At 44.5% G+C, this 17,352-nt stretch overlaps 1 long non-coding RNA gene across 18 annotated transcripts in view; it reads left to right on the top strand.

Annotated features, from left to right (window-relative positions):
* Nucleotides 1-10,812, top strand: part of LOC144888834 (uncharacterized) — a 94,998-nt gene extending 84,186 nt beyond the window's left edge. For all 18 annotated transcript variants that reach the window (XR_013621397.1, XR_013621394.1, XR_013621386.1 and 15 more), the window contains one exon: nt 10,644-10,812. This is a non-coding gene — a long non-coding RNA (uncharacterized LOC144888834). The remainder of the gene's footprint in view (nt 1-10,643) is intronic.
* Nucleotides 10,813-17,352: the final 6,540 nt, after the last annotated feature.

The raw sequence follows: 17,352 nt of genomic DNA, 5'->3' as shown, positions 1-17,352 counted from the left end.
ATCTGGACACAAAACAAATCTGGACACAAAACAAATCTGGACACAAAACAAATCAGGACACAAAACAAATCTGGACACCAAAAAAAATCAGGACACAAAACAAATCTGGACACAAAACAAATCTGGACACGAAACAAATCTGGACACAAAACAAATCAGGACACAAAACAAAACAGGACACAAAACAAATCAGGACACAAAAACAAATCAGGACACAAAACAAAACAGGACACAAAACAAATCTGGACACAAAACAAATCTGGACACGAAACAAATCTGGAAACAAAACAAATCAGGACACAAAACAAAACAGGACACAAAACAAATCTGGACACAAAAAAACAGGACACAAAACAAAGCAGGACACAAAACAAAACAGGACACAAAACAAATCAGGACACAAAACAAATCAGGACACAAAACAAACAGGACACAAAACAAATCAGGACACAAAACAAATGTGGACACAAAACAAATCAGGAGACAAAACAAATCTGGACACAAAACAAATCTGGACACAAAACAAATCTGGACACAAAACAAATCAGTTCACAAAACAAATCAGGACACAAAACAAACAGGACACAAAACAAATCAGGACACAAAACAAATGTGGACACATAACAAATCAGGAGACAAAACAAATCTGGACACAAAACAAATCTGGACACAAAAAAAATCAGGACACAAAAAAACAGGACACAAAACAAAGCAGGACACAAAACAAAACAGGACACAAAACAAATCAGGACACAAAACAAATCAGGACACAAAACAAAACAGGACACAAAACAAATCAGGACACAAAACAAATCTGGACACAAAAAAAATGAGACACAAAACAAATCAGGAGACAAAACAAATCTGGACACAAAACAAATCTGGACACAAAACAAACAGGACACAAAACAAATCTGGACACAAAAAAAATGACACAAAACAAATCAGGACACAAAACAAATCTGGACACAAAACAAATCTGGACACAAAACAAATCGGGACCCAAAACAAATCGGGACACAAAACAAACAGGACACAAAACAAATCAGGACACAAAACAAATCTGGACACAAAACAAATCAGGAGACAAAAACAAATCTGGACACAAAAAAAACAGGACAAAAAACAAATCAGGAGACAAAAAAACCTGGACACAAAACAAATCAGGACACCAAACAAATATGGACACAAAACAAATCAGGACAAAAAACAAAGCAGGACACAAAACAAACAGGACACAAAACAAATCTGGACAAAAAACAAATCTGGACAAAAAACAAATCTGGACAAAAAACAAATCTGGACACAAAACAAATCTGGACACAAAACAAATCTGGACACAAGACAAACCAGTACACAAAACAAACAGGACACAAAACAAATTAGGACACAAAATAAATCAGGACACAAAACAAAACAGGACACAAAACAAATCTGGACACAAAACAAATCTGGACACAAAACAAATCAGGACACAAAACAAAACAGGACACAAAACAAAACAGGACACAAAACAAACAGGACACAAAACAAACAGGACACAAAACAAACAGGACACAAAACAAACAGGACACAAAACAAACAGGACACAAAACAAACAGGACACAAAACAAACAGGACACAAAACAAACAGGACACAAAACAAACAGGAAACAAAACAAACAGGACACAAAACAAACAGGAAACAAAACAAACAGGACACAAAACAAACAGGACACAAAACAAACAGGACACAAAACAAACAGGAAACAAAACAAACAGGACACAAAACAAACAGGACACAAAACAAACAGGACACAAAACAAACAGGACACAAAACAAACAGGACACAAAACAAACAGGACACAAAACAAACAGGACACAAAACAAACAGGACACAAAACAAACAGGACACAAAACAAACAGGACACAAAACAAACAGGACACAAAACAAACAGGAAACAAAACAAACAGGACACAAAACAAACAGGAAACAAAACAAACAGGACACAAAACAAACAGGAAACAAAACAAACAGGACACAAAACAAACAGGACACAAAACAAACAGGACACAAAACAAACAGGACACAAAACAAACAGGACACAAAACAAACAGGACACAAAACAAACAGGACACAAAACAAACAGGACACAAAACAAACAGGACACAAAACAAACAGGACACAAAACAAACAGGAAACAAAACAAAACAGGACACAAAACAAAACAGGACACAAAACAAATCAGGACACAAAACAAATCTGGACACAAAACAAATCTGGACACAAAACAAATCAGGACACAAAACAAAACAGGACACAAAACAAATCTGGACACAAAACAAATCTGGACACAAAACAAATCAGGACACAAAACAAACAGGACACAAAACAAAACAGGACACAAAACAAAACAGGACACAAAACAAAACAGGACACAAAACAAATCTGGACAAAAAACAAAACAGGACACAAAACAAATCTGGACACAAAACAAATCTGGACACAAAACAAATCAGGACACAAAACAAAACAGGACACAAAACAAATCAGGACACAAAACAAATCTGGACACAAAACAAATCAGGACACAAAACAAACAGGACACAAAACAAAACAGGACACAAAACAAAACAGGACACAAAACAAAACAGGACACAAAACAAATCTGGACAAAAAACAAATCAGGACACAAAACAAACAGGACACAAAACAAACAGGACACAAAACAAATGAGGAATATAGCTAGGAGACAAAACAAATCAAATCAGTCCCCCAAATATTCCTACAGGTCGCACAAGATCTGCCAGCAACCCTCTTATGGTTAAACTGCCAAAATCAAGACTGTCTGCTCACCTTCACTCTTTCATTCCTCTTTTTTTCTGCCTCTGGAAAAAAACTCCCACACTCTCTTCAATCCCACTCCACCCTCCAGGTCTTTAAAACAGCTGTTCAGCACCATCTCTTATCTTCCCCCATCCAAAACCTTGATCTTTTCTACCCCCGCTAATTCACCCCAGATTCACTTTTTTGAAATTCCAACTTCTTTCCTGGAAGTCCTTGCAGTGTCCATGTGTTTTATACCTCTCCCACCTCCCCCCAAGCACTCTCCCTCCCACAGTTCTCTCGATGTCCCTGCTCTCAAATGTTGTGTTTGTGTCCTTCCCCCTCTCTCCCCATCTTGTCTACCGCTCCCCTTATCTTGTGTTTTTTGTGTCGGTTTGACTTTTTGTGCGATTAATGTGAGCTCTTTCACGAGCCTCGATGTTGTATACAAAAAAAAAAAAAAAAAAAAAAAAAAAACCTTGATCTTTTCCACCCCCGCTAATTTCACCCCAGATCCACTTTTTTTGAAATTCCAACTTCTTTCCTGGAAGTCCTTGCAGTGTCCATATGTTTTATATCTCTCCCACCCCTCCCCCTTCCCATGTCTCCTCCCCCCAAGCCCTCCCTCCCCCCCCAACAGATCTTCCGATGCCCCTGCTCTCAAATGTTGTGTTTGTGTCCTTCCCCCTCTCTCCCCATCTTGTCTACCGCTCCCCTTATTATATGTGAAATGTGTCGGTTTGACTTTTTGTGTGATTGATGTTAGCTCTTTCACGAGCCTCGATCTTGAATACAAAAAAGAAAAAAGAAAAAAAAAGAAAAGACACAAAGCAAATCAGGACACAGAAACAAATCTGGACACAAAACAAAGCAGGACACAAAACAAATCTGGACACAAAACAAATCTGGACACAAAACAAATCTGGACACAAAACAAATCTGGACACAAAACAAATCAGGACACAAAACAAATCTGGACACAAAACAAATCTGGACACAAAACAAATCAGGACACAAAACAAATCAGGACACAAAACAAATCTGGACACAAAACAAATCTGGACACAAAACAAATCTGGACACAAAACAAATCTGGACAGAAAACAAATCTGGACACAAAACAAATCTGGACACAAAACAAACAGGACACAAAACAAACAGGACACAAAACAAACAGGACACAAAACAAATCAGGACACAAAACAAATCTGGACACAAAACAAATCTGGACACAAAACAAATCTGGACACAAAACAAATCTGGACACAAAACAAATCTGGACACAAAACAAATCTGGACACAAAACAAATCTGGACAAAAAACAAACAGGACACAAAACAAACAGGACACAAAACAAATCTGGACACAAAACAAATCTGGACACAAAACAAATCTGGACAGAAAACAAATCTGGACACAAAACAAATCTGGACACAAAACAAACAGGACACAAAACAAACAGGACACAAAACAAATCTGGACACAAAACAAATCTGGACACAAAACAAATCTGGACACAAAACAAATCTGGACACAAAACAAATCTGGACACAAAACAAATCTGGACACAAAACAAATCTGGACACAACAAAAAGAGAACAACAGGAGAAAGGGCAAACGCGAATAGCATGTTGTAGGGAGAAGGTAGACGGAAACTGACAAACAACGAATGCACGTAATGATGATGCAGGTAAGGGAGAACACAACGGGTGGACAAGATGGATACGTAAGCAAAATGTTGAGAGGGGTGGGGGTGTTTTAACAGGAAAAGAAAAGATCTGAAAAGGTTTTGGATGGGGATGACTTGAGATGGTGGTGAACAGCTGTCTTGAAGACCCGGAGGGAAGAATGAGAATGAAGAGTGTATAAGGCGGTTCCAGTGGTGGGAGAAAAGAGGAATGAAAGAGTGAAAGTGAGCAGAGAGTCTTGATTTTGGCAGTTTAACCAGAAGAGGTCCTGCAGATATTGTGCCACATGTAGGAGTATTTGGGGACAGAGCACAGACAAAGCTGGTGGAGCAAGGCTGGAGAGGAGTCGGTAGAAGACAGAAAGACCACCAACCTGTTTGCGGTGAGTGAGTGAAAGGCCCTTGGAGTTAGTTTCATCGCTGGAGATTCCAATGATTCTGAAAGCTTTTGTTTCAACAGCGTGAAGCCGAGCTAGGTGTGAGGCAGGAGCACCGGCCCAGAGGGGGGAACAGTATTCCATTGAGCTGCGGATGAAAGCCTTGTTTGTGGATAGAAGCTCAGGTGTGCCAAGGGAGGACTTTGCACGATGGAGGATGCCCAGTCGGCGTCTGGCTTTGGAAGCCAACTTTCAAATGTGGTTTGCCCAAGAGAGATCATGGCTGAGAGTGAGACCCAAAAGCTTGAGTGACTGAACCTCTGAGATGGTTGTTGAGAAAGTAGATGGGATAGTTTGCGGAAACAGTCCTTTCGGAGAGAGAGTGAGTGGGTGGGATTTATCAGGATTGAAAGACATGTTCCATTGTTTGAGCAGTTTGTGATTTTGTCAAGGTCTGAGGAGAGCGAAGAGGATGCTGCCTGTCAACAGAGTGGAGTCATCAGCAAAAAGATAAAGAGGATGTTCCAGAGAGTCAGTGAGATGATTAGGAATACGATGGGGCCTGGAACCATGGGATACTCCAGCCTTTACATGGAGAGGAGAAGAAAGGGTTACCTTGAGAGCAAGAACAACGTTAACTGAATAATCACTCTTCTGGAACATTTAAAAAAAACTTATTTTATGCCACAAACTTGCTGTTCAACCAATGTATCCTAATAATACAGGCCCACTCATAACAACTACAAACAAAACAGTAACTGAAATTATAACAGCTATACATACACAGCAACAACGAGAACAATGTTAATCATAACGAGAAGTACCCACTCCCTACTGGAGCCACAAGTGGGGTCATGTTATTATCTTTATGATTACTAGGGCATGCCCGTACTATATCTATATCTAAAATTATATCCCCCCCTCTATTTACATGAAATGGTTTGGTTCATGAAATGTTTTGGTCCATTCGCAACGCCAAAGCGAACGGCGAACGCTTTACATGAAATGGTTTGGTTCATGAAATGTTTTGGTCCATTCGCAACGCCAAAGCGAACGGCGAACGGCTTGCGAGTACAGTGACAATCCCCCCCCCCCCCCCCCTCTATTTAGATGAAATGGTTTTTATTAGTTTTAAAACATAGTTTAACGCCAACATAGCGGCAACATAGTTTGCAAACGTGAAATAAATGAATACGCTCTCAAATGTGCCATCCGAGGCAGAGTGTGTCCGCCACGTTCGGCACACGCGATAGTTCGCTGCTCTCTGATTGGTTGAATCGTTTTTTGGACATAGCTCGGTAAGTAATTGTCCGATTAATATGAAACCTTGAAAAGGCACATCCTCGGGTCCCCAGCAATATACCTGGCAAGTTAAAAGTATATCGGACCCGTGGTTGTCGAGAAACAGCGGTCACAGACAAACGTACAAACGTACAAACAGAGATTACTGGAATTATAGATAGATTAATACTACAGCAGACGATGCATAATACACACCCCATAGGCCATCTTGTTCCAAGCGTGCATCACGTCCCTTTACTTGGGCGGTGTATAGGCAACAGACCACTGCCTCGATCGCTTCCGAAAATTGACGTAACTCGGATTACGTATACTAGGGCATGCCCGTACTATATATAAGCTAGGACGTGCCCGTACGTGGGTGCCCGTTCCTTGCCAAAAAAAAAAAAAAAAAAAAATTTGTGTAGGGGTGTGTGTGTGTAAACATCCTAGGGCGTGCCCGTACGTGGGTGCAAAAAAACATGCGTGCAAACAACAACAACAAAAAAAAACTTTGAAACCACGTGGCAGTAACGACCACAGAACCCCCCCCCCCCCTCTATTTACATGAATGGTTTGGTCCATTCGCAACGACCACAGAACCCCCCCCTCTATTTACATGCAATGGTTTGGTCCAAAGCGAACGGCTTGCAGTGTTTGGTAAAGAAATCGCCATAGCTCGGTAAGTACTTGTCCGATTAATATGAAACCTTGAAAAGGCACATCCTCGGGTCCCCAGCAATATACCTGGCAAGTTTAAAGTATATCGGACCGGTAGTTGTCGAGAAACAGCGGTCACAGACAAACATACACACATACACACATACACACATACACACATACACACATACACACATACACACATACACACAGAGATTAATGGAATTATAGATAGATGAAGCAAAAACATGCGTATTGCTTATGTGCATGTATAATACATTGTGGTTATATAGCTCGGATAATTCCAATTGCACCCACCCTCCGGCCCTCACCCCCCAAGGGCAAAATGGCAAAAATATTTTTCAAAACTTCATGTATCAAACAAAACATGAACATCCACCACTTCAGGGAGCCCTCATTAATCCCTGAAAGTTTCAGCTTCCTCAATCAAATTCTCTCGGAAGAGCAGATAATTAATACATACATACAGACACACACACACACACACACATACAAACATATACATATACATATACATATAAACATATATATATATATATATATATATATATATATATATATATATATATATATACAAACATACATATACATACATAGATAAAAACATACATATACATAATACGTACACACATACGTACATACATACATACATGCATATACATACACATACATACATATAGTACATATACATACATACATACATATATATATATATATATATATATATATATATATATATATATATATATATACATACATATACATACATACATACATACATACATACATATACATACATACATACATACATATACACATACATATACACATACATACATACATATCTATATATATATATATATATATATATATATATATATATATATATATATATATATATATATATATATATATATATATATATATATATATATATATATATATATATATATACAGTGGAACCTTGACTTACGAGTTTAATTCGTTCTGTGACCGAGCTCGTAACTCAAATTGCTCGTTTCTCAAATCAAATTTCCCCATTAAAATGCATTGAAATGCTATTAATCCGTTCCAGCCCGCCAAAAACCACACCAATTTTTTTTTAAATATACAGTATATATAAAAATATCTCGCGCTTTATATTTCACCTGTATGCAGCATACAAGTTGGCAGGATGGCCTGGACTGGAGGTACGCACACTTGACTCTAAAGTCTAAACTGTCCAGCCTGGGTTTGAATCCCGACCCAGCTATAACCTGTCATGGGTGAATCACAGGCAGGGTGATTCATCAATGTGTGTACCACTAAACTGGGCGCCCCGTTTGCGTCCCATTAGTTGTTGGATGTTAAGGATCTCACCGTGTTTTCCACAAAGAGAAGGCGAGCTATCGCCGGCACTCTGAACAAGTTGTGGCCTGGCATGCTCTTCTCCTCTGCCGTTATATACGTCCTCCTCGGCATCTTTTTCCAGAAGAGCCCTGTCTCGTCACAGTTGAAGATTTGCTGGGGGATGTATCGTTCGGCTTCTATCAGTTCGGCAAAAGTTATAATAAAATCTTCAGCTGCCTTCACATCCGCCTCACCAAGTCGACAACACGCACACCTCGCTCATGTTTTTCGACGATTGCGTGTTTTATATCCAAGCACATCATCCTCTTCTTCTTCTCAGTACCGTGTTTTCCACAAAGAGAAGGCGAGCTATCGCCGGCACTCTGAACAAGTTGACGGCAGAGATACTGTACTTGCACGGCAAGATAACCACGTGACCAGAACCCACCTGGTGGCGTAAACTCAAAATAACCAACATGCGAAAACAAAAATGCAGCGCTATACGACAGAGATACTGTACTTGCACGGCAAGATAACCACGTGACCAGAACCCCCCTGGTGGCGTAAACTCAAAATAACCAACATGCGAAAACAAAAATGCAGCGCTATACAACAGAGATACTGTACTTGCACGGCAAGATAACCATGTGACCAGAACCCACCTGGTGGCGTAAACTCAAAATAACCAACATGCGAAAACAAAAATGCAGCGCTATACGACAGAGATACTGTACTTGCACGGCAAGATAACCACGTGACCGGGTGGCGAAAGCTCGTAACTCAGATCTCGGCTCGCATCTCAAAGCAATAAACCGCCCGAGCGACGGCTCGTATCTCGAAAAACTCGTAAGTTGGGGCACTCGTAAGTCAAGGTTCCACTGTATATATATATATATATATATATACATATATATATATATATATATATATATATATATATATATATATATATATATATATATATATATATATATTGTTACGGGTCGCGGACAAGATGTTACTTTGGGCCGAGCGGATGGTCAACCGCGACCGTTACAGGATCCCCGATTAGCCCGACTCCCCCAACGTTGACCAAATCGCGCCACAGATATTCAATATGGAAACCTCTAAAGCGACCGAAAGAGAAGGAACAGAGAAGAAGACAGAGTTCGGAGGAATAACAGGATTTATTATACACACAAGCAAAAAGAAGGAGCGATCAAAGTTATTTACAAGCAATGGATGGAAGAAGCAGTCACACAGTGAATCGTTAGCTTATCTGTGCAGTTTACTTAACCCCAGGACAACGATTAAGACAGACGACGTTCACACTTACACGGGGGAAATTGCAGGCAGGAATGGCGGAGGTGGGTTGCTGGAGAGGGAGGCAGGGTCAGGTCCCTGCAACCGGCAGGGCTGGAGGTAGCAGCTCCCACTCTTCGCGTTTTTGGCGGGAAAACCCTCGGTCGCGTCGACGCTGCTGATGCTGTGGACGTCACGCGCTGGCTCGGTCACACCTGCTCCTCTCCTTCTTGTGGAGCCGTCTCCCTCCTCTCAGCGCGTCTCTCCAAAGCTTGTTCCATCTCCAAGTACCTCTCATTTTTGGAGCGTCTCTCATCTCTCATCTCACAGCTCATCTCTCCTCTCACAGCTCATTTCTCATCTCATCTCTTCTCTCCTCTCATCTCTTTTCTCCTCTGCCGAAGCAGTCCCTTCCAGTCGCTTTTATTACTCGGGTCGGAATCAAGCCGCCGGCTGCGAGGGCACGCCTACCGGGTCGCTCACCGCGGTGCTAGTTGGCTGTTAGGGCTGTCCGATTCCCCCTTTGATCATGACGACGTGCCACGCCCGTGAGTTGGCGGCTCCTACCCCCCTCTTCTCCGAGATTAGCACATGGGTAATGGCGGCTTGCGGGATTGAACACCACTCGCACCGCTTTTGAAAGGAACTTTGGAGAGCGGAGATGATTGGGGCAATTGAAAGGGCCTATGCTTACTTCGTTCGATGCAATGCAGAGTCAATCTAGTGGGAAACACATATTTAGCCTACATAGAATAAGGAAATAAGCTATTTAAAAAGATATATCGTGGCCTGTGTGTAAGTTTCATGGAATTAACTAGGGGGACGTCCTTCGACCTTATTTACTCTACGAGGGCCAGTTAAAACACAGCAAACCAGTTCTCACATTCTTTACACTTTCTAAATTCGTTACACTGCACCCTCCTTTCTTCAGGTCCGTTCCCGGGCCTACAACTTTAATTTAGTGTGACACGTAGGTGTAGTTCCCTCTACTTTTAACCTGACCCTGAGTGTGACGATTTTAAAACACAAATAAGTCTGTCCCCCTATTGCATTGCACCCTGTCTAACAGACTCAAGCCCACAGCTAACCGAATTACGGAATTGTTCTCAAACTATACATTTACGGTGGGGAGCATTATTTACAGTGACGTTATTTCTTATTTACAACGCAACCCAGGACCTGTGTTTTTTCTTTTTCTTTTTAGGGAACAAGAAAAAGAAATTCCTGTTGGGAGGGAGGAGACAGCACGCATTGCATCGATGCACCAGTACCAATACCACCAAAGCACCCAAAAGCACCAAAAGCACCACAAAGCACCAAAAGCACCACTCGGTGCACAGTCACCACTGTTCATAATAAACACAACAAAACAACTGGTGGTGGTCTTCTCTTTTTCTGCTGGGCCGATGTTCTTCCTGACGTCTTCTGGCTTCATGCGGCCTACATGGAAATAATAAAAAGCACAACTTGTGTTCATTTTTATTTAGGGCCTCAGGGGCCAACTAAGGGTGGTCCACCTGTTTGGCATAGGTGCCACCTTACCGAGGTCCGCAAGCAAGATTCCCTGGCCACTATGGCCGGTCTCCAACAGATGTGCCCTGCCCCAGAACCTGGGGTCCATCAAGTGGTACTTGGCCGCAGAACAGCGGTCCATAAAGTGGTACATCAACGCAATGCATGCTGGTTCTGGGAATCTCGTGCACACAATGGCCACCTCACGCACGCTCCCCTCGGCGCCCAATGGCGCACAGGTCCTCAAGTGGGAGACAAAAGGGGGGAAGACAAATGAGCGAGGGGTAAGGTCACAAGGGTACACGTCAATAACGGCAATGCAGGGTGAAGTGCGTATGGAGAGCGAAGTGAGAAAAACCCGTCCCTACCGTACGTCACCCCCCCTGTCACCTACACTACCCTTGCCCTTACCCCATATTTACAACAATTTACACCTTTACAAATTCGTCACTACGTCTTGTCTTCCCCATCTTTCCCTTCTACACCAAATTCGTCTCCAATCCCCCTATCCAAAATTTGCCATCATCAATTCATCATCAATCCTCATAAGGAGGAAGAGATGGAACAACAAAGCACAATGTCACACCCACGTCATGATGCGTCTCACATTCCAAACATCTGCACAATAAAATAACAAAACATGGCATGGTGTGGAGGTACGTCATCTCAGGTGAGTGGATGTAGATGGTGCGAGGAGACTTCAATCCTAACTATCTTCTAAATGACTTTAACACACTTTACACTACCCGGGGTCTTTCCCTGCCAATCCATTGGCCAACTTACTCTATGGGTTCTAAAAACCAATTCCCATTGACCAAACTGTGGTGCTTCTCAATTTGGGGTCTCACTCCCCCGATTCATCTCCCGGTGCCCTTGCACAATTTCTGGGCTGTGACGTGTAGCTCTCCCAGCAGGTCTACCCACCTGCGCACCTCCACCACTGCAGTTGCCACCCGAGCTTACCTAGCTCCTCACCCTAACCTAACTAACTGGGGAAGGCCCCTCCTGGCTCTGTCACCCCTTGGTGCCCTCTGGCACTGGGCTACCCGAGTCCGTCCTCCGGATCCTCGGGCCCCATCCACAACAACTACCGGCTCCCAGAGCCCACCTGCGGCCTCACCTGGCCGACATCCTCACAGTGGTGGAGTGCCCAAACCAACTACACACACTAACAGGCTACACGCCCAGCCATTTCCACAACACTAATGCACCCATCCAAATACCATTCTCTCACCCGCACCACAGATGCCAATATTCAACCACAATTTACCTATACCCTCTACCTAACACTTACACTACCCGCCCCGGGTATTCATGATGGGGGTCCATCCTTCCCCCATTCACACCTTCGCACCATTCACTCCACTCCATAGTTTCCACCACACTCACTCCACGACCATCCATTCCAATACTCCAGATATTCCACACTACCATGTATTCCATACACCTGTTGGTGCACACCTGTGCACTCACACCTGGTGCCACCTGCACCCTCCTTCCTTCCTGGACCATTTGGTCAACACAACACACCTCACCATCACCATCACTCAAACACTGCTCCATCCACCTGTTCAGTTGCACACCTGTGCAATCACACCTGTTCAACATCACCTGTTCAATCCTCAAACACACGGCATCATCTCATCTAACTACTCCCCTCTGAAACTTGCGCTTCCCAGTCGTCCCTTTAAACTATTGCGCTCCCACATCATTATCATCCACACTAATCTACCTGCGTCCCCACTACAGGTATCCTTGTCACTAACTAATCTTAACATTACCTAATGTCATCTTCTAGGGCCCTACACACAATATCCTAACCCACCCGGGCTAGTTTTCACTGCCATCAACCCCATACGCTAGTGCTCCTTTGCCCCCCGTTGTGAGGGATGACAGAGTTGCCATCCCTCCACATGGGGGACGTTCCCACTATCAATTTTGCACACCAAATCCAACAAATCAAAAATTTTCTATTTACTGCCAATTCTATTCACTTTTCTAAATTTTGGATCAAAACCACTATCACTATTATCATCATCCGTCTACTTATTAGATCCTCTCGGTGCGCCAATTCCCTTCTAAAGCTCGGCTTCGTACAGCCGAGCAATGAATGCGGGTTGTTTTGTGCCAGCGGCTGGATACGTCCCGCATTCGGGGCCGGGACGGGGGCTTACCCGGGCCGAGATCCCACGCACCATCTCGGCAACGAGCCGTCCAATGGCCCGATCTCGACCTGCCGGAACGTCTCAACAAAAGGTGGTCGCCATGACGACCCTTCCGATCGGGCTGCCCGTTCCGCCTAGTGGAGCACGGACGCGGCCGTTCCAAGCGAGGCCCAGCGTGGATCGGTCCAGAGAGGGTGAGGTGGCACACGGCGGTCCTTTCGAACCCGCCGTGGCTCGGATCCCCGCTGGTTCTCGCGGCATGCGAAGCTGCCCGGCGCGCACCGAGGGCCCGATTCGGCTAAAAGTCGCTCTAACCGCTAACCCGGTTACCGTCGATGCCTCACCTGCATGCTTACACGCATACGCTACCCCTTTCTTGCTCATACATCCAGCCGTCTCCCTGCTCTTGGTCATTGCACCTTCTCTTACACACCCAGGTACACTCATTCCACTCACAGACTTGGTCACACACCTGACCACCGAACACCTTGGCACACATTCGTCGCTCGCACACCTCACCAACACACCTCTTCGCGCCCCCTTCTCGGTCACCTCCTCTGTGACAATCACAGGTGTGCTCTCACTCGCACACCCAACCATGTGCCTCACGACCATCTCAAGTGTGCATTCCCACACACGCTCTACCATTCCAGGTGTGCATCCTCGCTCACCTGTCACAACCAACTCACGCTCCGTGTCACTCTCACTACTCTCACCTCCACTCTCGGTCGCGCACTCACCCTTACTCTTGACAGCGCACTCTTTTCCCATGCACACGTCCATTACACACCTTTCTCGCGCATCCTCTTGCGCACACTTTTTCGTTACTTCCTCCGTAACACTCACCACACCGCGCTTCCATGTGCTCCCTTGCACACGCGCTACTACCGACTCACTCTCGACAGCACACTCTTTCCCCATGCACACGTCCGTTACACACCTTTCTCGCGCATCCTCTTGCGCACACTTTTTCGTTACTTCCTCCATAACACTCACCACACCGCGCTTCCATGTGCTCCCTCGCACACGCGCTACTACCGACTCACTCTCGACAGCACACTCACTGGTCGGCGCGCACTTTTTCCTCACACACCCCATGGTCGGACATTCTCGCACACCTCTTTTTTTGCACACCAGACCTGTCGCACACTTCACCAACGGCCTCTCACGAACACCCGGGTCCACAACAACCCCCAAGCCGACTGAAGCTCCCCTCACATCATGTACATTTCCACGTATATCGCCACTCACCTTGGCACCTCGTCTCCGCACCTCCTTCACCACCTGCAAACTTTTTATTTGGTTGGTGAGCACCTCATCATGATTTGAACACAGACCTTGTACATATTCCATGACTTCCTCCTTTATCTCCCTCTTAGTTTCCCTCCGTCTCTTCTTAATTTCACTCACCCCCTCTTCCACCTCCTCTAATTTTTCCTTTACCTCCTTCAGCTCCCGGTGCACCTCCTCTATTTCTTCCTCCATCGCTACTTTAACCGTTTCTATGTGCGTCCTTACCTCCCGGTCCTTCGTCTCCATTACTTCTGTCACCTCTTCCAACCTCTTCGTCAATCCCTCATGTACCGTTTGACATTCCTTCTGTGTCGCTATTAATTCATTTTTAATGTCCTTTTGTGTCGCTTTTAAACCCCCGATGATTGCAGTGTTCTTTTCCACTTGGTCCGCTAGTTCCCTTTGTCCTACTGTCAGCTGCTCTACTCCCTTCGTCAGACCCTCTATGCCCCCCTGTAACCTAGCCGTATTATTCCTCACCTCTTTCTCCATACGCTTCTCACCTCGCTTTACCTCCTCGCGTACCCCCGAGACCTCCTCACCTACACCTCGTCGTATCTCCTCCTTCATCTCCTCCATCTCTTTTGTAGATGCCACCCTCATCTGTCCCAATTCATCCCTCTGAGCATCCAGTTTACTTTCTAACCCGATTTGCACCTCCTCTATCTGGTTCCCCATTCGTTTGATTTCCTGGGCAGATTGTTCCCCTATTTCCCGCAATTTGTCCTCCATCCTATTTTCTAACCCCATTAACCCATTTTTCACCTCTTTTATCCCGTTGTCTAACCCCTCAAAATTATTGTCTAACTTCCCAAATTTCTTGTCTAACCCCTCAAAATTATTGTCTAACTTCCCAAATTTCTTGTCTAACCCCTCACCGGTACCCCTCGCTTCGTCCCTCATTGCCCCCATTTGGCCCTCTAATCGCTCACTATCAGCCCTCAATCCCACAATTTGGTTTCCCAATTGCTGACTATTAGCCCTCATCTCATCCTTCATTTCTTCACCCGACTTAACCATAAAGGCCTTTATTTGTTCCATAAATAGGCCCCAATCCATCAGCGGCGCTGCTACGGTCACGGGCGTGGCTAAATTTGGCGCCACAATAACCATGTGCGCGAGGCCGCCATTTTGTGCACCTGATACACCCTCAACCACCTCATTGCTCTCCTTTTCCCTTTCTTCCCCTAAGTCCTGGGTTACCCTTAACCCGTCTATCTCCCCCACCGACATCCGATCGCCTTGATTGTCCATGGCGCGATCTCAAAATTCGGGTTTTATAGAACAACAAAATTTCGGCAGCTCGTAATTTTGACCAAATTTTTTCCTACACGTTTTAAAAATTTGGTTCGGGCCTCGTATCCCACTCCTAGACACCAATTGTTATGGGTCGCGGACAAGATGTTACTTTGGGCCGAGCGGATGGTCAACCGCGACCGTTACAGGATCCCCGATTAGCCCGACTCCCCCAACGTTGACCAAATCGCACCACAGATATTCAATATGGAAACCTCTAAAGCGACCGAAAGAGAAGGAAGAGAGAAGAAGACAGAGTTCGGAGGAATAACAGGATTTATTATACACACAAGCAAAAAGAAGGAGCGATCAAAGTTATTTACAAGCAATGGATGGAAGAAGCAGTCACACAGTGAATCGTTAGCTTATCTATGCAGTTTACTTAACCCCAGGACAACGATTAAGACAGACGACGTTCACACTTACACGGGGGAAATTGCAGGCAGGAATGGCGGAGGTGGGTTGCTGGAGAGGGAGGCAGGGTCAGGTCCCTGCAACCGGCAGGGCTGCAGGTAGCAGCTCCCACTCTTCGCGTTTTTGGCGGGAAAACCCTCGGTCGCGTCGACGCTGCTGATGCTGTGGACGTCACGCGCTGGCTCGGTCACACCTGCTCCTCTCCTTCTGGTGGAGCTGTCTCCCTCCTCTCAGCGCGTCTCTCCAAAGCTTGTTCCATCTCCAAGTACCTCTCATTTTTGGAGCGTCTCTCATCTCTCATCTCACAGCTCATCTCTCCTCTCACAGCTCATCTCTCATTTCATCTCTTCTCTCCTCTCATCTCTTCTCTCCTCTGCCGAAGCAGTCCCTTCCAGTCGCTTTTATTACTCGGGTCGGAATCAAGCCGCCGGCTGCGAGGGCACGCCTACCGGGTCGCTCACCGTGGTGCTGGTTGGCTGTTAGGGCTGTCCGATTCCCCCTTTGATCATGACGACGTGCCACGCCCGTGAGTTGGCGGCTCCTACCCCCCTCTTCTCCGAGATTGGCACATGGGTAATGGCGGCTTGCGGGATTGAACACCACTCGCACCGCTTTTGAAAGGAACTTTGGAGAGCGGAGATGATTGGGGCAATTGAAAGGGCCTACGCTTACTTCGTTCGATGCAATGCAGAGTCAATCTAGTGGGAAACACATATTTAGCCTACATAGAATAAGGAAATAAGCTATTTAAAAAGATATATCGTGGCCTGTGTGTACGTTTCATGGAATTAACTAGGGGGACGTCCTTCGACCTTATTTACTCTACGAGGGCCAGTTAAAACACAGCAAACCAGTTCACCAGTTCTCACATTCTTTACACTTTCCAAATTCGTTACAATATATATATATATATATATATATATATATATATATATATATATATTATATATATATATATGTATATATTGTAACGATTTTGAGAAGTGTGTAACGATTTTGAGAAGTGTGTAACGAATTTGAGAAGTGTAACGGTTTTTGAGAAGTGTAACAATTTTGGAGGAAGTGTAATGAATGTGAAAACGTTACAATGGAAACGTTACAATGTGAACGTTACAAACGTACGGTACCACCCTGTAATGTAAATAATGGTCGCAGTCAGCGTCCTAGTTAATTGCATGAAATATACACGCAGGTCACGATATATCTTTTAAATAGTGTATTTCCTTATTCCAT

The sequence above is a fragment of the Myxine glutinosa genome, chromosome 14 (genome assembly GCF_964187855.1).
Source record: "Myxine glutinosa chromosome 14, kmMyxGlut1.1, whole genome shotgun sequence".
NCBI classification, from domain to species: domain Eukaryota; kingdom Metazoa; phylum Chordata; class Myxini; order Myxiniformes; family Myxinidae; genus Myxine; species Myxine glutinosa.
Note: the sequence above shows the minus strand (reverse complement) of the source record. Positions and strands in the feature narration are given on the sequence as shown.